The 22,362-nt window shown below is 38.6% G+C and overlaps 2 long non-coding RNA genes across 2 annotated transcripts; one reads left to right on the top strand and one right to left on the bottom strand.

The window, feature by feature from the left end:
- Positions 1-5,100: 5,100 nt before the first annotated feature.
- Positions 5,101-21,568, bottom strand: LOC134163299 (uncharacterized). Its single transcript, XR_009964681.1, has 3 exons — positions 20,725-21,568; positions 19,941-20,185; positions 5,101-5,312 (listed from the first exon to the last, which is right to left on the bottom strand). It is a non-coding gene; the product is annotated as an uncharacterized LOC134163299 (long non-coding RNA).
- On the top strand, positions 13,915-18,214 carry LOC134163298 (uncharacterized). Its single transcript, XR_009964680.1, has 2 exons — positions 13,915-16,293; positions 17,535-18,214. It is a non-coding gene; the product is annotated as an uncharacterized LOC134163298 (long non-coding RNA).
- Positions 21,569-22,362: the final 794 nt, after the last annotated feature.

Here is a 22,362-nt window from a genome sequence, read left to right as displayed (position 1 = left end):
TCCTTTTCGACGCCTGCTCATGAGTAGGCGAAGCAGCATCTGCATGTGGCACATGCAATAAGCCTCCTCTGTGGTTTTTCTAGCCTAAAAATAAAGGGAGCTGTTAGTAAGGAGCTGCTGGTGACTCCCTCAAGGGGTAAAAATTGACTGCTGTAGCTGTTGTTATGTTAACTTATATTTCTATCGTATTTTTGTTCAAAAACATAGAAAGACTTGCAAGGCCTTTGCAGTCTCTCTGTATAAAACAAACACATTTAGATGACTTGTTCTGTCCACACTGGTGAGATACAGTCTCATTTATTTGACTTACTCCTTCTCCCTTTAAAAGTTGGCAAACACTGGGGCAAACTCTGCAAAACCTGAAAGAACAGATCTGCTACCTACAAGTTTTGCTTTATTATTTCCTCTATTATTTACCAAAAGAAGAAAAAAAAAAACAACCAACAACAGTTACTCTGCATTTATCACAGTGACTAGTAGGAAGCATGTGATTCTTATGGTAAGCAGCAATTTACAGATGGCCAGGTGCAATCAACATATCTAATCTTATCGCGCATTTGTTTTATTCACAGCTGCAACAGTTGGTGTCAGTTAATAGGTTACCAACCATGAAGTATACTTATTTCCTTTTATCCTGCTTCAGGGCTACAGAAGTGATTTGTAAACTGTCCTAGCTGTTGAATTTACATTTAATTTTCGTGTGCGTGGCTTTGTTGTTACTTAGTTTGTGCTACTTAGAAAGAAAATGAAAATGTCTTTCAGAGAATCCGTTTGATTAATTTCTTTTCTAGGGATTTAGAATCTTTTAAAACATATGTTTGCTCTCTAGGTTTCTAATCTAAGGTAGAACACAAGTGATTTGTCAAGTATAAATGTTTTTTTCTTTGTCTGTTTTATGAGAATGATCTGTCATTGATAAGGGCTCAGTTTTGCCTACTTAGTTCCATCAAGTCACGTAGTGGATTTGCTGTCACCCTTCTGAATAATCAAACACAATCTGTAAAAACTGAATTTTAAATAGCAGTCATAAAAAAAATAAGTATTACATTCTCTTAGTTTTATAGCTCACACTGTGGACACTGGCATGTATAGATATATATACACAGCAGTAAACATACCACATAACCTCCAAAGCTCTCTATATTCTAGTACAAAATTAAAGAGCTTGTTTAAAAGAAATGTATTTCGTCCTTACCAATGAGTCATGTCCAGTTTTTGTAATGGAGTCACAATCTTGATTGTGTCAATTTTCTGCTTTCACTTACATCAAGACGCCTTTGTGTTAAATAAAGAGTGATACAGTAGTAATTCCTCTACAATTTACATGCTTCTGTATCTTTTGCTTACATGTATCTTCAAATTTGCTTCCCAACAAAAGGAGTTTTAATAGCAAAGAGTACAGCTATTAGCACTTGTCAATGTAAGTTTGGTATTCTTGAAAGTAAAGAAGTTGCACATGTAAGTGTGTTTAAAAGAAAAGAGAAATAAAGAGAAAAGAATCCCAAGTTTTGATCCTGATTATGGTTTTAAAATGCATGCCCAGCAGTGTCTTATCATTGGCACAGAGCAGCACACATACCTAGTAATTGGCAACCATTAAATGCATTAATTTAATGGTCCTGAACAAATAACTGCAGGGACTAATTTGCCTATTCAGATTAGCTCCTTTCTCTGCACACAATGTTTTGTGGTGGATTGAAATTCCCTCTGACTTTTTATTCTGAATTACATTTTCAATTTTTAACACATTTTTGTTGATCTGATACTTAATCCTAGCACTATATTTGCATTGCTGTATAAAAACATGGAAAAGAAGATCTTTGTTCAAAAAGCCAATTAGTAGTTCTTCATAAACTGAGGATCTAAGGTGAAGGCTTTAAAACGCTTTGTAAATTTATAAACAATGACTGCATGCATGCAGACTAGATTTTGTACAAACTAACCTTTTTTTTCTCCACTAGCCTGACCTCAAAGACTCATGTTCATACTCCTTCTTATTGCTCATTATATTACTGCAGATGGGAAGGCTTCTGCCAGTGAGGCTAAAATCCTTCTAGATATATCTACATCAATTACTCTGTCACTGGGGTTGGAGACAGGATTATGCAGACTGATTAATACATTGTAAAAATGTATGAATTTACAGTTAGGCAAATAAAGCCTTTATAGCAATTTTTAAGCTACCAGCTTTAGGAGCTTTTGTTGTTTCAAAGTGAAGCTACTGCCTTACCTGATCTACTTGCTAAATCTGAACTTAACTTTCACAGATGGAATATTTGAATAATTGACTGCTTACGCTTAGCCATGCTAATTCCACTCCGAAATAGAAGATATTAATGCATATATGGATGTCTACCTGTTGTAACGGTTGGTATTTCATACTGAGTTCACTCACTATCTGCATCGCAGTGTGGGGATTGGGGTGCATTTGGTCTTAGTAAAAGTAGTCCACTGAAGGAAGATTTAGTCTTAGGAAGTGCAGGGTTCATATGATTTTCTCTGGAAACATGGGTGAATGCATGGCTGAAAAGGGTTCAACATGTGAGAGAAATGCTATTCTCTGCCTCCCCATATCAGTTCAAAGTTCAGAACAAACCACCTGGTACTCAAATACTTATCAATCATCACCTTCATGTCTAACTAACTATTCTGTTACTATTTGAATGTGGGCAACTTTCTAATGTGAGACAATACTTCATAAAACTGCCTAATCTGGTGTATTCTCTAGGGAGTGTTTTATTTTGTTTTTACCTTTTATAATGCTGAGCACAGTCTGACTACGAATATTATGTGATCAGTCCTCAAAGCCATACTTCATTTTAGTGGCAGCAGTGACCTTGACCTTGAACTCACCTGGCTTTCCTGTGCCACAAGACTTTTGGCTTTTGCCCTTTTATTGTAGGTGCACCGGGGTATTTCGGCCCTGGATTTTCATCAGTTTGGGACTTGCATTACTTATATTCAGTAATCTTCTCAAGTCAGTCTGAGATCTTTCTGCAAATTTGCCAGTTTAGAACTTGAAATGCAATTGGATTAATTTTGCTTTTTAATGACTAAGCACACCATTATTTTAATAATGGCAGTTCAGGCACCCAAGTAGTAATTATTCCTGACAGTTCTACAGGTGAGCATATCTAGCTCAGAATATATTACTGAACACGTGTTCTGGTAGACTTCAGAGCAAGCAAACACAACTGACTTACTTTTACCCTCACAGAGCCTTATTTTCTATTAAGGACTATTTTGTTGAATTACAGCATTTAGATTGTGAAGTAACCTTCTTTCTTTTCTCTTTGGGTGGAGTTTTATGAGGAAGGGCAAGAAAAGATCTTTCCTTCCTTAATCTGTTAAAGACACCTAGACTTTGGGCCTTAAAACAAATGCTACAACTCTCAGATGCTGCTTCTGAAGCAAATGGGCATGAACTTCAGCGTTAGCCTCAGATCAAGGGAGTGAGTGCTGTCATTTGAAGGAGGCAGGAACTTCACTTCTATGATTCACTTTCCATTCATGGCAAACCTGTTCAAGAGAGACTGTTCCTCCTGCACTTGGCATCATGTATTGCCCAAGGTAGCATGTAAGAGAAAATGTGGCTCTCACTGGTCCATAAAATATAACAAACCTCACCAGTATCACACAGCAGGAACTCTTCTGTTTGTGCTCCAGACTTCAGGCCTCATACTGTCAGCAAAAGTCCTTTGCTGGAAATATGCTCAGGCAGGAAGACAAGATAGGCCATTGGAGCCAGGAAACAACTTTCCTTTTTGGCACTTAGAGGTCTAAACCGAGACACGCTGAAGGGACAGATGATACTATTGGTACCTTTGGTACTAATAGTAATAACAGAGTTTTCTGAACAAAAATAGATTAGAGTGGTAAAAAAAAAAAGAGTCTTTGATCCTCATCAGCACAGGCAGTATAATGCACAGATGGAAGTAAATTGTAGATGGGACAAATACACTTCTGTCTTTACAAAAGGTGTATTGTGGTTGCTTAACTCAAACGCTGTGTTAGATAAGATAAAAAATTCTCTAGAGAAACAAAAAGAAGTATTTAGAGGTCAGTTAAGTATTTATATAGTGCCACATAGGCAATTATTAATTAAACTGGAGAAGATGGAGAGATTTCTAGTGTTTGTGAGGTCAGTGAGGCACAGGGAGATCAGCTCTGGGGGCTGCTGAAAATGGAAGGTTTGGGCTGGAAGGAAGCTTATAGAGCAGTCACACAAGGATTGGTCTTGGTGTTGGTTTTATTTAGTATTTCACTAATGATTTGGAAGCACATTAGAGAAATCTGCTTATAAGACAAAGAGGCACTGCAATAGAAAGGAAGATTGGGATAACAAGGAGAACTGGAGTACTGCATGAATGGGGCAGGAGAAATGGGAGAAGAAAGTACAAAGTACAAGTCCAAGCTGGTACAGATTACCAGTAATCATTGTTACTGAGGGGTAAGTGTGCAGTGGCTATAAATGACAAGGGCAGATGGAGCAGTCTGGATATACAAGTGTGTCACAGCAAGATTATCATCTACCAAGGTGCTGCAGCCATAGAAAGCCAGAAATTTAATAATTTCATAAATCACAATGATTCTAAGACCACTTTATGGGTTTTTTTTTCAAGAGGTTGTAGAAACGATTAATACTGTTGTACAAGTCCCTTGGTAAGATACTAGTGAAAAAACCTGCGATACTTGTGATTCATTTTCAGAAAAGATTAATTCAGACTAGTAGAGATTTAGAAAATAGTTACTCTCCAAGGGAGCAGAGAAACCTGATGTATGTATCAAGGTAAAAAAGATTGGCTTCTTTATTTTGTCAGACTAAAGGTGGAGAGAAGATTGGACTTCTGCGTAATTAAAATAATCAGCAAAAGGAAAAGCAGCTCTAAAAGAGCTAAGTTAAGAATGGGGTTACCAAAAGATTGAATAGCTATGAAACAGTTACGAGCAAATTGAGAAGTAATTATTAAATCCAAAGTTCCATATGATGAAATTACGTGGAGAGAGCAGGACTATTTAAAACATAATTTAAAATGTCAGCCCAGCAGTCCTTAGAGTATATCTGTAAAGCATTTTTTTATTTTAACCTTAAACTTAGCATTCTATATTTTTTTTGCACATATTTACTTAAAATATACCATTTTAATATAGAAGAAAAAATATTTTCTTTTGCCAGACAATATGACACTGTTGACGGTATTGCAGCAGCCTTCAATGGTCAGGAAGTGCAAGTACAGGGAAACTCTGTAGCCTCAGGCTGGTTTTTGCTTCCTCAGCATGTCTTGTGCATTGGCCACACCACATACCCAAAGCTGCAAGAGGACAAACCACCATCAGTCACTCTGGAGGTGGAAGAAGAAGAGCCTGGCAGCTCCTAATTTTCCAAAACATTGAATGCCAGACCTTAAATCCCAAACACATGTGAACTTCAGTATTTCAGAAATTCGTAACTAGGTCACATTGTGGAAAATTTTCACAACGATGCAGCTCTTTGGGCTATTTATTATGCATTAAATTATTTCTTAAATTGCCAGTCCATGCTTCAATAAAGCAGTTTCCCAACAGAGCTGCCTGTAAAGTGTGGTGGTGCTGCTGATGTGAACAAGGCATGCTCTTCCTTATTCACGATATCAAAACAGATTTAACCAAAACGTTTCAATAAAATCCTGGCCTTGGCTAGATGTGTGCCAGGAAACATTTCAGCCTTTCTGGGACCACTAGTCTATGCGGATGTGCCAGCCTGCATGGGACTGAGGCCGCAGTTGTAACTGCTGTGTTTCAGCGCCTGGGGCATTAGTCTATTGATAGCAGGAACAAGATTATGTGATTTATGAATAATAAGATGGAGAAACTTTGTGAATGAACTTTGAGAAAAATAGTTGACAGTGATCAGAAAAACCTCCTCCCAGAAAAGTGTTTAAGGCACATTTTAAGCATATGTTTAAACATGTTAAAATGATTTTCTTAAAAAAAAAAAAAAAGTGAAATGAGGCTTCTGTTACTTTGGAACCCATTTAGTTCAGTTTTTAACCTATTTCAGAAAGGAAAAGGGATAAATTCGAGATGAATATTAATTGTATCTAGCAGCCCAACTAGAAGAACTGGTTAAGCTTCCTTTGCTGATTTATTTTTTTCTTTAAATCATTCATTATATTGTTGTTTAGCATAATAGCACTTTATAGTTTCAGATAAGATCAGAGATACACTTCATTTTGTGTTGTGTCAAAGACACACAGAAACATGATTCCCATCATCAGACTTCAGAGCAAAGGCCATCCTGCACATAAAACCCTGGCCACGTTAAGCCAACGGGAAAAGATAAGCACTATCATTTTTATTAGATTTCAAAACAAAATGGCACATTTTTATTTCCCCTATGAAAGAAGATTTAAATACTGTTTTCTTTTTGATTGAGTTATATTTGATTTACAGATAGAAGGCTAAAACATTATCAAGGGCCATAGGAAACTATAGAAATCATTAAATAGAATGATGCTGAAAATTTAAAGCAAAGAAATATGTAAGTTGTGTGAGACTGTGAAGCACTTTCAGATGGCTTGTGAAAGAGCTTTGGATTTAAATGCGTATCTTCTAAGTGATTTGTGCTTGTTATGTACTTAATATAATTGTGTTAGAGTTCCTCTGAGTGGGTGAGAGTCCATCAGGCATAGTTTCCTGCTTCCCAACAGCAAATGCCAACGAAAAACAACGCACAAGAAGCTGGCTAAGTCTAGGGTGGTATTTCCACAGATTCATCCCCCTAGACCCAGCAATTGGCAGTTCGCTTGTCCTACACGGGGAGTGGTGAGTTGCCTGCCTGAATTTATGTCAGTGTGAAATTTAAATGTGGTTTACCTCCACAAAAAAGGTGGAATGTTCTCTGGTGAAGGGTGAAATAGAGATTGAAGGTCATTGGGTGTATGGTCCTTATCTTCAAGCAGCCTCCAGAGCTCCAGGTGCTCAAGTCTGAACTTGTTTGCATGTGTGCACTGTTACCCTTGTAATCATGTGTGGGATGGGCCTATCAAAAATCCAAGTACATGTATAGAAGATGGTCCTCTAGATGTTACCTTCTGGTGCACTTGCATAAAAGAAATGTTTAATCCTTTACACAGGAGCTTATGCACACCATTCTTTCAAGCATACGCAATTTAAAAACTAAATCATAGTGGTTGTCTTCAGCAACTATATTGAATCCAGTTTTAATCATTACTTCTGAGTAATAATACTTTCTTCTACAAGTAACTTCACAGGTTCAGAAGGGTGAACTATGCTGTAGGTAATAAAAAATTGCTATACAAATGCAAGGACTTTCACAGATCAACAGTAAAACAAGTTACAGCTCTGCCTGTAAAATGGTTTCTATTAAGCTAGTGAACGAACTGATAATTTGGTTAATTCTAACTGTCTGCATTGCCAGAGCTTCACAGATCCCAGCAGACCCAACATGAAACCTGCATTACATTGTGATTTATTGCCCTACTTATTCTAGAATGTCAGAAAGATAATTTGCAGAGAAAGCTTGCTAAAGCTCATTAAAATATGCGATTTAGTGTTAGGAAAGCTAAGCTGACATCCAGCATATGGGAAGCCCTGAATCCAGAAAGGATTGTGCTGTAGGCTCTAACAATTTGCCTGCAGCCAAGCCGGGAGTTCAGGACATTTTCTTTTGACCCTTCAGTCTTTTCCTCAGAGGAGATGGGGATTATCTCCTTGCTGCCTTGCAGCTAAGTGCTTCTTTTGATGCTCTGCAAGGCAGGGTATTTAGACCCTGAACTTTGCACTGCATACATGTAGAACTTCAAGTTGTGACTTGCCAAATCAACACACCTGGATGGGTGGGACAAAAAGCTGAGCTCTTGCCCCTCTAGGTAGGAGAGGTCAGACCAAGTTACAGTTGTGCCTGGGATGGGAAACAGGCCACATGGCCACCAGAGTTGTGGAACAAGAGAGGAAAAGGTAAAAAATGTGCAAGTTAAAATGAGAAGAAATAACATAGCATTTAAACTGCTTATTAAATAACTTAATGGGAACAGAAAAAATTAAATTACTAGGTTAGTTGATTATTTAGTTATGTTACGCAAGCCCATGGAATATTACCCGAATATTCCTATGCAGATTTGTTTTTACTTTTACTCAAAATGCCAGACCCTGGTATTCTTTGGGTATTGGATAAAATACACAATTTTGTATCACATGGGGCCTGATTGTGAACACACTGCAGATAACGGCTGGCATGGGAGTAGACGTCAAAATAGCAGATCCGCAGTGGCTGTTACATTGAAGTAGTTTAGTTTTATTACTGACCAAAGATGGGAAGAGAGTCTTTGTGTCTCTCCTATCACTCCATCTTGGATCAAGAGGGTACTGCTGAAGCACATCTTTCAGTTGTTTCCATTTACACTGCTGATGTTCACATTGTGTAGCCCTTTTGCAGCATGCCCACTGGCTTCCTTTTGGATTACCGTGACCTGGAAGACATGTTCCAAAAGCACACCTAATGTCCATCTGCTCCTGTGGGGTCAGACCACAGTACCAAGTAAAGTTACTACCAAGTAAAACTTGGAACTAGATGATCTTAAGGTCCTTTCCAGCCCTAACTATTTTATGACTCTATGATTCTTTTACCAAGTACCGAGTAAAGCTCCAGAAATTTTACAGGGCCAATACTGGGAGCTAGTAACTAAATACTGCTAGATTTGCTCTATTACTCAGCTGTAAGTGGGCCGCATCACCCACTAATGCCCAGGAGCCCAACCTTTGCCCATCACAGCCTGTATGTCATATACTGCCCTCTATAAACCTAGTGAGTTCCATCCTGAGGAATAATAGGGGCTTTTTTTCAGCTCAAGTTCTCTTGACTGCAAGTCTTTTCCAGACTCCCACTGCTACCCTGATTAGGAACACTCCACCACCATTTCAGAAGCCTGTTTCCTTAGGGGTAGATTTTGAAACTTAGTGCAGAACATGTAGAAAATTAAGTCAATACCTCTGTTTCTTCCCATTTTTAAGTGAGTGAAAATAGAAGTCTGGAATGACTCTAAAGAAAACCACTATTAACAGTCGTGAGTCCATGACCACCCAGTAGTGGAAAGGGGGGGGGAGGGTGTGAATGTGGGGAGGCTGTTTTAAATCTGGAACTGATTGCATTCACTTTAGCATTTCCCTGCATGTTAGTTTCTATTTCCAATTTTTAATTCCAGTTTTTATTTTTAGCTGGGTGTATTTTAATGGTTTAAATGAAGAAATTGATGCATTTTCTAACTGCAAGCAATAGTGATGATGATAACTGCACTAGGAGCATGGCAATTTTAAATAAAATCATTACATATCAAACACACAAACATAAACAGCCATGTAAGCACTGACGAGAGCTTGGGGTTCTGGTTATAGGTGTGAATTGTTTCTCTTAGAGGATTAGGTTCCTGAAAGTTTGGGGGGGAATTTCAGGTTTCTGGGTGGGCTATAGCAGATTGATGGCTTTTTATCTGCAGACTGCTGCATTTGGCCAATATATTTGGTGCTGTACACTCAGTTTTGTCCTTTTATAGAGGTTCCCCTACTTTATGCCATATTTTTAATTTTTTAATTTCCCTCCAGGATTGTTTCCTCATTCATCCCTGGCACTACTGCAGTCTTTCTCAGCAAATAAAAATACCAACTGAAGCACAAACCCAAGCTGAAAAAGACAGAGGCCCCAGATGGATAATCTCATAGATTATTCCATGATTAATTGTCCCAGATTTATCAAATGCCACATCCAAATAAGGTCAAAGATGTAACCTTCCTCAAGACATGCAACCACCCTTTGCACAAGCCTTGGTTTCTATCATGGAAAATTTAAACTGATTTCCAATAGCAAGACAAAAAAGAAGTAATGTTGATACATTCTGAGCTATGTACTGAACATGCCAAGAAGATCATTAGTGACTGACACCAATGATGTGCCATACAACAAGATGTCTCTTTTGTGCCTGTCCTTTACTGACATTCCTGTCGCATCCTATTCACCAACCTCCTGCAGTGGCCCTCTCGTGTTTTGGATCAAAAAATTTCCCCGTTATTGTTAGTGGTTTATGCATATTGCCATTTTGCTCTGGTTTTCGCAATTCATTTTGTTTGTATTTTAATCACTAAATGAAAAATGTTACTCATAGCAGGATAATCAGCATTGCAATATATATGTATTTATCTGTACCTGATTAAATATCATATTTTTAATAGGTTATAAGCCTTAACTCCCAGAGGAAGACTCACAAATTCACTTTATTTCCCTGATTTCACATTTAGGTCTCTACATTAGCTATAAATGTGCAAAACCACATGGAGGTGGTTCCTATTTACTGCATAGCTGAGGAGGCACATGGCTCTTTTTTCTTTCACCATATGGCTGAAGTAACTTGCACATAAGCAATTTGTTCTGATTCAGCTGTTTCAGCAGGAAGGATTTGCAGAAGCAGGATTGGGAAATACACAGGATTCTCTTTCACTTCTGTGGCAAGAGTTATATTTTTAATTAGCCCCTGCTAGTCTTCTGAGGGCAGCTTGTAGAAGTTTAATTCTCTAGCTCAAATTTGAGTCTGACTTGGTAAGGCCATTTTTTATGTGTATGTAGGGACCAGTTCTGAAAGCATTTTCAGGTTTTTAGAAAGTCAGCTCCTTGGCAAATTCCACTGAAGAAAAGTGAGTGGGATTTTCTTTTCTTTCAGTAGACTTGACTTACATGAAGCTTATTGAAGACACGGGAAGCAGGGAGTGGTAGTCAATATGCTACTTCACTGAAATCTTAAAAGAACCAGCTGTTGGGAGGATTTCATAAAACATGTGTATAGTAGTTTAAATATCTGAAGGCCCAGGGTTTGTACAGTGGGAAGGAATAAAAACCTAAGCCAACTCATAATGGACAGAAAAAAACCTGTAGATTAGTGTATTTCTTGTTACTTGTTTACACAGTAGTATAATTAAAATCAAAGCAATTGGATTTACTAAAATCTGACAAGTAAAAAAAAAACAAACAACCAGAGGTCCATTTGAAATAAAGTTCAGTTGATTAAAAAAATTAGCGTTTAAGAATATAGATTGACTAAAAACTATAACCAACATATAGGGAATGGAGAAAAAGCACAGAACATAAACCAGCCCTATTAATTTGAAGCAATGCTCTAGGATTTTAAAATAATATCAGCTGAATGAACATGGTGTCTCACATATTTAGGAAGGGGGAGCACAACATCCAAATGACTTGCAAAATGTTGTGAATTTGTAATTTAGCGTAATACGTGGGATATATGTGGTGGTGCCTTTAAAATTCAGCTCTAATACAGCATCCTGTCAGCAGTGCTATGGTTAAGAGCCTGTGAGAAAGCATCCCTTTAATGTCATTGGTCTTTCAGATTTCAGTTTAATATTTAAGCTGTTTCTAATTGTGTTCAGCTAAAACTTGGCATACAGTTTATGGACTTGGATGCAACTTTCATTTCAGTAAAAAATAAAATGGGAGGAAAGAGGCAAAATTTTAATCTGTCCTGTTACTGGAGTTATTAAGTGGTAAATTAGGTAAAAGTTTCAATGTTTTAGTCACCTTTCTGAAATTTGTCCAAATATGATTTCTTACTCTAAACATGTAGTTTACTCTAAAAATGCAACAGAATGTAATATAGGACACACATGGTTACATAGCCAAGAACTAATCAAAACACTCAACTTTGAACCTTCTGTAACAGACTTTAAGAAAACCAAATTAGGATCTTGTTCATGGGGAGAGATGTGTGTGTTAATGACTAGAAAAGGAGCTCTTCACACAGTTCAGGAAATTGCATTAGCCTTCATCAGCACCAGAAAACCAAAGTGAAAAGTCTGTGTTGGAACCAAACCCTAATGTTGGTTTTAGGAGAGCTCCTGAAGTGTTGTCAGTAGGTACACCCCATCCTGCATTTCGCATATCACTGACCCCCAGGGCACTGTCACCAGAGCCAGCTGGCTGCCTTCACTCTTTCCTCAGCAAAGGGTGCAGTTTCCCCCCAGCCTTGCAGGGCTTTGAGGGAGTAAAATGCCTTTGTCTATTCCCAAAGAGACAATGGAATTACAGGGAAAAATAAAAAAAAAAGTGGGGAGAAACTTTCAGTTTGTGATTGTTGCAGCTGTAGCTGGTCCCACACAGCTGGTGGCTGGGGAAGAGAAGTACCCTCCCATGGCTGCAATGGGTGGTGGAAACGCATCTTCTGCCATCTACAGCCCATGTTTCACTTACGAAGAGCTGCCACCTGCAAGACTCCCTGAAGGAGGACTGGTCATCCAGCTTATCTTGAAGCCAGAGGCCATGGAGAACAGCTCAGCAGAAAAAGACACTTCATTAGCACAGTCAAGACACATTAGTCATCCAGAAAATCCTTTAAGGCAGGAAAACCGGCATCTTTGGCTTCCCAGAGTTTGCCTAGACTTCATGCTTCTTCCTGTCTTCCATCAGAGATCCCAGCAAATAGCAATATATTCTTGAATATTAAGCATATGGGGCTCAGGAGGCACAGCCCATAATTGAGGAGTGCAGTTGGTTGGTTGTAAGGGCGAGGAGGAGGGCGCAGGCTCCTCCCCACTAGACGTCTGTGCTAATTTTGCTGACTGCAGGAATAGTGGCCTTTGGGGCATTTAATAAAAAATGATTATGGAAGAGACAGGACTGTGGCTATATTACTCATCCATTAACTAGCTACGCATGAGAACAGACACTTCCCTCCCTGAAGCAATATAGCAATGGACATACAGTCATTGCATGACTGCTCTGCTCTTTGTGTCCTCCAAGAGAACAAATTTTGTTCTGGCTTGAGCAAATACAGCATCTCATAGAACCATAGAATTATAGAATGGTTAGGGCTGGAAAGGATCTTAAGATCATCTAGTTCCAATCTCTCTGCCGTGGGCAGGGATGCTTCACCCTAGACCATGTCACCCAAGGCTCTGTCCAACCTGGCCTTGAACACTGCCAGGGATGGAGCATTCACCACTTCTTTGGGCAGCTTGTTCCAGTGCCTCACCACCCTCGCAGTAAAGAACTTCTTCCTTATATCTAACCTGAACTTACCCTGGTTTAGTTTGTCCATTGAGATCAGTGGAAGCTGGTCTGTGCTAGGCCAAAGGTAACACAACATAATATAGATTCCTTCAGTAAGTGATTGACAAGTTGGTTTATAACAATTTCTGATGGGGCTGCTTTAGCTTTAGGTATAATTAAGTAGGAAGACACACGGTGAAGCTTTTCAAAGGCATCCCTGATGTTCCCCAAGGGAACTTTTAAAGTCCTGGGTGGCGGTGGGGCACTTGACTCCTGTTGACTCCAAACTTCAATCAGGTCCCATAACTGTCAGCTGTAACTTTAATGTTCTCCTGTCTGATTTCCCAGAGGCACGAGCAACCAAATGTTCCCAGTGAATTTAGCTGGGAGCTGCAGAGAGTGGTGAAAATCAGTCTAGGTAGTTAGATGCCTCCATAAGAACTCAAAAACATGCTCTTGCCAATTAGGACTCGCCTTTCAGGAGTGTTCACCTGACTACTTTCTCTTTCCTGGAGCATGTCCATAGACACGGGGGCTGGGGCAGTTAGTAAAAACCCACCAGGTCTTCCTGTAGAAACGTGGTTTACAAGCAATATCTTAAAAATAATTTACCTAACCACTGTTATTAATGGTAGCTCTTGTCGTCAACTGTACCATGACCATACTGACTATTTCATGACATAGAGAAAACTGCTCAATAAATGACAAGTTCTGTTTTGAAAAGAAGAAGGAAAGGAGGAAGAGAAAAGACCTGCACAATCCTGAGTGCTATACATCACCCCAAAATCATTTGCAGGTGTACATAAGTCTTGCCAATCCTTCTAGCCCAATTTTTGTATGCAAGGTCATCCTCCTGGTGCTACCTTAGAAACTGGCCTTATTCTACAGAGGACATTGAATGATAACACTGCAAGTCAGCTGACTGCTGTGTCACAGAGCTGCTGCTTTCTACATTATCGCAACTGCCAGAGCTCTTACTGCTGCAGTTTTCTAGTCGCAGTGCGGCAAAGCAGACGCATAGAACCAGGCACAAAGCAGCATAGATTTTTTTTATATTCTTGCCTTTTTCATATGAAGGGAATATTCCTGGTGTTAGCGCAGGAACAGACACACAGCCTGGATGTGTTGGCTTCAGCCTGGCAGCGTTTTCAGCTGAGCAGGGACTGCTTGGAGCTCTGCACCCAAACTGCCTCTGAGGAAGAACGCCTGGCTTCCCACTTTATGTACTAAGAGGGTTTTTTTTTTATGCTACGGTGATATACCTGCAGCAATAGGACAAAGGAGATAGTACTTGTCACTGTTTGCTCGACTGGGGCCTTTGCAGGCACTACACTGCCGAAGCTGTGCCAACGTCCCAGGGTCATATAGATTGGTAATACAGATTGCTGCAGTTTCTTACCTCAGTTAGAGCAAAGCTCATACAAGAAACCAGACTCTCTGACCTAAATCAATCCCACTCCTTTTGGATACAGGGCAGCAGTCGACTAGCAATGACACAACCAGCCATCAAGTGGAGACTCTCTGGGACTGCAATCTGTATCGGTTGGAGTCTGAGAGAATGAAACCTTTTCGGTTATCCAGTCGCTTCTCCTTCTTCTAATACTGCAATTACTACAACTACAACAACTACTACTACTACTTCTGTTTTTCTTGCCTGTAAGAAGCTATAAATTGTGCTTGGTCTCTGAGCATATATTTGCCTGGATTAGTCTGTCTATAATGCAGTTCTTATCTGCTCCTGCTGGAAATCAGGGCACAAAGTCAGCCTGCTTTAACAGTTTTTTCTTTCTGCGTGATGCTATGCAACTAGAATGGGTTACACTGACAACAAAGGAACAAGCACAAAGCACCACTTTCTTTGCTGGACTGTTACAGGAACATAACTCTTCTTCGATATGACACCCTGGTCTCTTCTCTTTGCTGTTCTATTGTTGCTGGGTATTTTTGTTTCAAATTCATCTAATCGAAGAGCCTAACAGACACCATCGTGGATGTGGGTTTTAATGCTTTGGAAAAGACAGCCTGTGGAGACTGCGATTTGAGACAGCAACACATTTAGGTTATTGCCAATTTGAAATACTTGGTTTGTGAAGCACAGCCCTAAGGGACGAGCTCAGTAACTGAGAATGATATTGTAGATAAAGAAATAAAAATGACAAGCGTAATGGAGGCTCTGCAAAAGAGACTGTCAGAGAATCAGTTCATGGATGGCAATTTCACCAGTCTGAATCTGAATAATTCATAGATTGAAATTACCCTGCTTTCACCTTTCCATTTAAAACGGCATGATCTGAATCTCTAATAAATTTTCAAGATAAAGTAAAATGCCAATTTGAATCTGAAGAGCTTTTAAAACCAGATGCTACACCCTGAATCTTTCGATACCTTTCACAATTATCCTGTGAGAACCGCACTTCATCATGAAGCACCATTACCAGTGAAAATTACTGTGATTACAATAGCAACAATAGAATACCATCAAATGATCTCTAATTTACCTAATTTACCAAGGCTGACTGTGTGCTCATTGTGTTTCACTACGTCTGGCATTGGATCAATATCACAGTGGAACAAAAATGCCTTAGTGTGTGCTTTCTTTTGGCACCTTTAACTTTGACAGTACAGGAAAAATCTATCTGCTGTTAAATGTTTTTACAGCCAATCTGCATGCCTGCTGTAAGATCTGATTGATTCTCCATGATTTCTTTAGCTCTTGGGTACTGGATGTCATTGTGTTACTAATTTGTTTATAATGTATACTCATGCACAAAGACTGCAGCAAATGAGTACCAGCAGAGAGACCCTGCACTGCTGCTGCAGTGGCAGTGCTCTTGCAGGGGAAGCCAAAATGAGTTCGGTGCCTTATGTTAATAGTTACTCGTGTCTGAGTTAGAAATGCTTTCTAGCATCACCGGCCTTGGTTGTATTACATGAAAAAATTATGCAAAAAGCCACAGCGAAGTAAAATGATCATGTGGGATACTAACAAGATTTTTTTCCCCTATTCAGCAGTTAGCATGTGGTTGTGAGACAGACTGCAACTTCTGTAGACGTGCATATGTAGGTACGCATGCACATACATAGACATAAAGATACTGTGCTTTGTGAATATGTGCCGATCACTGAAAGTAGCAACTTTTTCTGACAAGCCAGGCACAGTGTTTTGCCACAATCTGCTCACTTGTAACAAATCCCTGGTTTGGAGGTGTAAATTTCCTATAGGATGAAGCGTGACTTCTGGAACAGTAAGTACCATTTATGCAATGTGTTGGTGCCTATAGCTGCGCTGGAGAATAGTATTTTAAGCACAGTTTGAGCCCTTGTAGCGTAACTATGATGTGGAGAATTGAGAAACGTGTAGAGAAGGCTAGAAACAGGCATTCTTCATGGAGATGACTGTATCTGCTGTGTGTATGTGTGTGAGTTGTACAGTTCAGGCTTGTTTTTCATTTTATAACCAGATTTACTCTGCCTTCAGGGAATAGTTTCTAAGGAAGGAAGGTAAGCAGTATTTATTGTAATTTATATGACTGTATTGTATTTCTTTTGTGGAAAATGCATGTTTATAGCACATAGTTATATAAAACAGCATGATCTCATGACATCTAATTAAGTGTTTCTGTATTCATGTTAAAATTGGACAAGAGAGCATATTTAAAATATGGGTTTTAATTCAAAATAGACTTGCAGAAATGCTACGCAAAAAAGAATTTAAAGATTGGTTTGTATTCAGCTTTGACTCTTTCATGTTATTAAAGAAAAGCCTATTATACCTAAATAATAATGTTTTTGAAATATTTGGATTTTAGATAATTTATCTTCTTAAAATACAATTTGCTGCACTTCTGAATTTCCTGTATATGAGTGGAGACTGTTCTTTAGAGGTAAGAGAGGCAGAAGGTTTTACAGCTTTAGCTGTGATAACAAAGGAATTTGAAAGGGCACAAAAATATGATTATACAAAAATCTTGAATTTTAGATTATTCAGTAATGTGATTTAGCAAACTGTTTTTCTTAGACAACATACTCTCAAGTTACTATGCTATCTGGAATTAATTAGTCAACTCAGTGCTATATTTATATTCTTCATTTTCACACAGTATTCAAAACTTAACAAAGAAAAAAAAAATCCTTGTGTAAAGGAGAGGCTGGAACTCTGGTGAAAGTGTAAAATCTGCATTATGTTACTGTGGTAATAAAATCAAGAGATTCAGACCAAACTTTGTTGAAGAGAACTAGGTGGTTTGGTGTAACTGTTTTATGATGAGCATTTTATAATTTTAGGTACACAAATATAAGATACACTGATATAACTACTATGCTGCAAGGATCATGCAAACAGGAATGTAAAGGTTTTGCAAAATACCATACAAATACTTGCTAGCATTTACATTATTATTATTATTATTAGCATCACAGTCTTATAGTATTATTTACTGGTTTGAAATCACGGTCTGTTAACCATTTTGATTCTATTTGCAATCAGAGTTTCTTTATCAGTGCTATCTGCTGCAACAGTCTGTGGAGAGTGGCTGGTCATGGGATGCTAAATGTCCTCATTAACAACTGCAGAGCAGTTTATAACATAAAGTTTACATTTAAGGACTCGATCCAAAGAATTCTGTGAATCCCTGCTGGAGTTCTCTAACTTAGTTTGTGTTCATATTACTGAATTTTTAATGTGCCTCTGGCTTTCACCCACTGCTCCCCACTGGCCTCATGTTTCAAAATATACAGTGCTGATCAAGCCTAATGCTATTTCTCAGTGTAAGCCACTGCAGTAGTTGCCAGAGGATGTTATGACAGTGCCCTCAGGAGGTGAGGTTATCTGTGAGACTGCTGCAAAGTCCCTGAAAAAGTTTGAAAAACCCAGGAAGTAAACTGCCTTTGGGTTTGTGTTTCAAAAAGGGCAGGACTGCACTCTGCCAGCAGGACAGATTGCATGTGCAAACGGGGAAAAGAGCATTAAACTCAGCTGCAGGATCATGAGGTGAATATTATCAATATTACCTTGTAAAAAGCATTAGTCACCTGTACTATCCATATATTTTCTGATATGGCTATAGTTAATCAGGTGCAGCTACAGATGAAGTGTTTAAGATATATAATTGCATGTGCTGAAATACATGGCAGACTGTGCAATATTAAACTTCTAACACAAAGCCACTAATTTTAGCAACAGTATTCAACAGTTAACCTACATTATGTCACAAGATGTATTGGTCTGGTTTTGTGCTTATGATTTTCACTGTGTTGCACTTGTCTATAGATGGATCTCCAAATGCAATTAAGGGCCAAAACACTTCTTCACATGATTTCCCAGTTAAATACCAATATTCAATTCAGGAAAATTCCTTCTATGAGTCTGGAGGACCCATGCCCTCATCTGCAGCTAGACAGTGATTGTAATCCAGTTGCACATGTGAAGAACATACTGAAGCCCATTCTACTGCCATTAGTTTAGTAGCAACACTCCCTGTGCTATTCAGCATAGAAAATGGATTGATTAATTACTTTCCTTCCATTATAGACTTTCTGTGAAAGTTCTTGCTGTTTTGTTGTTTTGTTTTGTGGTGGTTTTTTTTGTTTGTTTTTGTTTTTCTTTTGATTGGAAGAATCCAGTGTAGCTGACACAATGTTGAATAGGAGATGCTTTCTGTTCACCAGGACATGTGGCCTGAGCTAAACATACACTGAAACCACCAATTCAGGATAGGTTTGTCTGTGAATTGAAGGGACCTTCTTGCCTGTAATTTTGTTGATAGTATTTGTTTTGTAGTATATCTGCTCACTTGCTTGTCAATTCTGCATTCTTAACAGCTGCTATAAACCACACAAGTTCTGGTCTATAATGGTTGTATCTACCTGGACAAGAAAGCCCTGAGGATAGAAGGGTCTGTTGTGTGTTTGTGTTTTTTTCTTCACTTTACAGTTGCTTTGAATTAATTGCAGCTGCCTATGGAAATATGATCTGCTAAGAATGTAGAGAAATGCATTATGTATGTATAAAGTATCTCTAGAATCCTCTGCATCCTGGCTGCTAGGAATTGCACACTATTATTTCTGGACAAAAATGTTAGGAGGAATGTAATACTGAAGAAACTTGAAAGGGTAACAGCAGCATTTCCAAACCAGCCATTTTGACACATGAAATTCAGGGTTAAACAAAAGACAATATAAATGTTCACAGATATCACAGATACAATTAAAATAGCTTACTCCCTTTCTGATGTCATGTGAAAACTGCAGGATGTGATAAAGGTAAATAATTTTGCCTTTTCAGTTCATATTATATAGATACAACTAAAAACCACCTTTGGCTTTAGAAGTATTCACATTGCATTTCACAGTATCAGTTCACTTTCTTTATGGACTATAAAGATACACCTGCTCTGTGTTTTTAGCTGCATAACTCTAATGTAGCCAAAAGTTCTGAAAATCGAATGATTTCTGACCAAGTGAAAATGGGAAATGAATTCCAAAATGGGAACTGCAGTGAAAGCAGTGGGTTTCTCAGGTCTCATGCCAATCCTTCTAATGGTGCATTTTCTACATCAGCTTAAACTCAGTTAGAATTTATCCTAATGAGCACAAAATTAAAACAAAGCAGGAATTCAAAATATGCCCCCATTTGAGGTTGAAAACTGCATTTGATACTATTTATGCCACAGGTCTTGTTTCAAAGTTTATCAGGGAATCCTATCCAAAAGCATATTTGCAACAATATACCTCATTTGTAGCTAGTCATGTGTAAGCGAGAACACCCAGTGAATTAGCTTTGAATGCTAGCTAAATTGGGAAATGCTGTTAAAATTAAATGGAAAAAAAAATATATATATATATAAAATAAGACAGTGAAATGTTCAGTAGAAAAGCCTTTTCTCATACTCACCCATTTCTGTTTCTTCTGCCTCCTATGTTCATTCCAAAGCCACCTCCAATGGCATAACAATCACGGAGACTTGTCACCCCTCCGACCTGCAGGTAGTAAGTGATGGTAAGAAGCTTCATTCTGATGAGATCCCACATCCTCAGCTCCTAAGGGCAATACCCTGGTTGGCAGGCCTTGGGTAGAGGGAGGTATGCAGAGGGGCCTTGAGGGTGGGGGACAATCTATATGCTACATACTTCTGACTCCTATAATAAAGCAAAAGTGGAAAAAAGGTCATTATTAAGTAATTAAAGAGGAGTAGTAATATCTTCAGTTTCTACATTTTCACAGGCAGCTCTCCTCTAAACTTGTCATATTTGTACCTAGCATGAGCATCGTGTGTCAAAATTCTAAGTCACACAGAAAACTTAATTTGTCAATCAAAGTTGTGACTGAAGAAAAATTTCCATAACTCAGTCCACTACAATAATGCTTACTCATTTAAGTACCCACAGTCCCAGCATTACTTTTTAAAACCAGCTTTAAGGCCTTCTTATTTACATGTAAATGTAGCCACCGATGCCACTGCACCTGTAATAGCTGTAAGTTAAGCATACATTTCATAACAGTTTAAGCAGCTATATCTCATTTAATTTGTCATTTTGGGTAATGGTATTTTTGCCTTTCCTTTGAGTGATACAGCACAGCACATATCATGCATAGAATTAGCATGGATCCTTGCAATTCCTTTTCGAAAAAGAAATTATTTTCTTCCAAGCTTGACTGTGCTAAACTTATCACCTACCTTTTCCTGAGGTGCAGTCTGCCTTTGGCAAGCTCATGGGCTTGATCTGGTTATGAACTGCTTACAATTTCTGCTTGTTTGGTGTCTGTTTCATTATATTTAGGAGTTGGAGTGCATCCTTTTCTCTGCCACAAAACTCGATGCTAGGTAATTACTTAAACCAAACTTTCTAATGATACATGCTAGATCTTCTGATAGTTGTGCGTGACTTGCTGAATTGCTGAGCTCTTGCAACAGTATCTGAAGTGCATGCGAGTATGCATAGGATGGATTTCTCTGTAAAGAAATAAAGAAAAAAGTAACTTCTTTGTGCTTCAGATTGTTTGCTCCAGTTTTGACAATACTTGTGACCTTAATCCCTAGGTCTTTGTTTTATTTTTGTAAATGAATTTCTCTAAACACAATTTTTTCACCTTATAGATCACTGTATGAAAAGAATTTCATTATCTGTGAGTCAGATAACGAATAGGTAACTGTTAAGGGATCCTGCTGGAAATGCATGCTCCCATAATCAATGCTGTGTGGCAGATTAGGACCAGGCTCTTCAGAAAATGAGGACTAATAGACTGAATTGCTGTTCATTGAGAGTTTGTCTTGAGCACAGAGCAAGTGTTGTACCCCATGCTGTTGTTTTTTTTCTGTCTATCCCAGCATTTTCCCATTTTGAAAAGCAACTTTCTTGTCACAGTCTCACTCAAACCCACTCAAGCCACATTTCCCTGGGCTCACTCCTTTCCTAACAGCTTTGCATCCCTACTGCTTCTCATCCTAGGACCCAATCTTGGTCTAGTCAATCCTAATCCTCTCCAAACAGACTTTTTTTTTTTTTTTACTTCTCCCACTTTACACTTTACATTCCCCCTTTCCCACTTCACACTCCCCTTCCTGACCTCTGAGCTTTTGTTTCCAGTTGCTTGGCATCAAACTGGTTCTTTGTTGTTCCAGTCTGACCTTCAAAATATAGGCAGCTCCAAGCACCCCAATGTGGGTGTATTTTCATAGAGAGAGCAAGAGGCATGTCTCTCAGGGAGAACATTCCCTTAGCTCTTTTCCATCTCTACTGAGTTCTTCAAGGCACACAGGCACAAGAACATTTCCCATATTTTTAAACAGGGCTAAGCCCAAAAGCTTACAAACAATGGGATAATAACAACAACTAATATCAATAACAGTAGAAACAAAGAGGGGGAAAATCCCCCGATGCAAATGCCCTGTGTGGAAAATACCAGCTGAGTAGTTAAAGTCTGGCAGGACTGAAAGCATCAGAGAACAAGATCATATAAACGAAAAGTGCCGAGAGGCTGAACATAATCAGAGTTCCCTGCATTCATTTCCCATGCCTATGCCACATACAGATGTGTATGAATATACCTTCATATAATTGGGAAAAGAATGACTTTATTATGCATATATTTTCTTTAAGATCAACAAGAACACCCTAATTCTGTGTTTTGGAAGTATATAAACATAATTTGGGGGAATTTTGATCACCAGCTAATGTACAAAGTTTACAAAATTGACTATTCCAAAGAATTTTAAGTTTCAGTGGTACTTTGGGGGTGTCAGGGGCAAAAAATAAAATATAGCTGTCAAGGGGTATCATAAATGTGTGAAAAAGACTAGATACTTAATTATAAT

This window comes from Pezoporus occidentalis, unplaced genomic scaffold (genome assembly GCF_034315485.1).
Source record: "Pezoporus occidentalis ecotype Australia unplaced genomic scaffold, CSIRO_AGI_Poc_V1 ctg2, whole genome shotgun sequence".
Taxonomy (NCBI): domain Eukaryota; kingdom Metazoa; phylum Chordata; class Aves; order Psittaciformes; family Psittacidae; genus Pezoporus; species Pezoporus occidentalis.
Note: the sequence above shows the minus strand (reverse complement) of the source record. Positions and strands in the feature narration are given on the sequence as shown.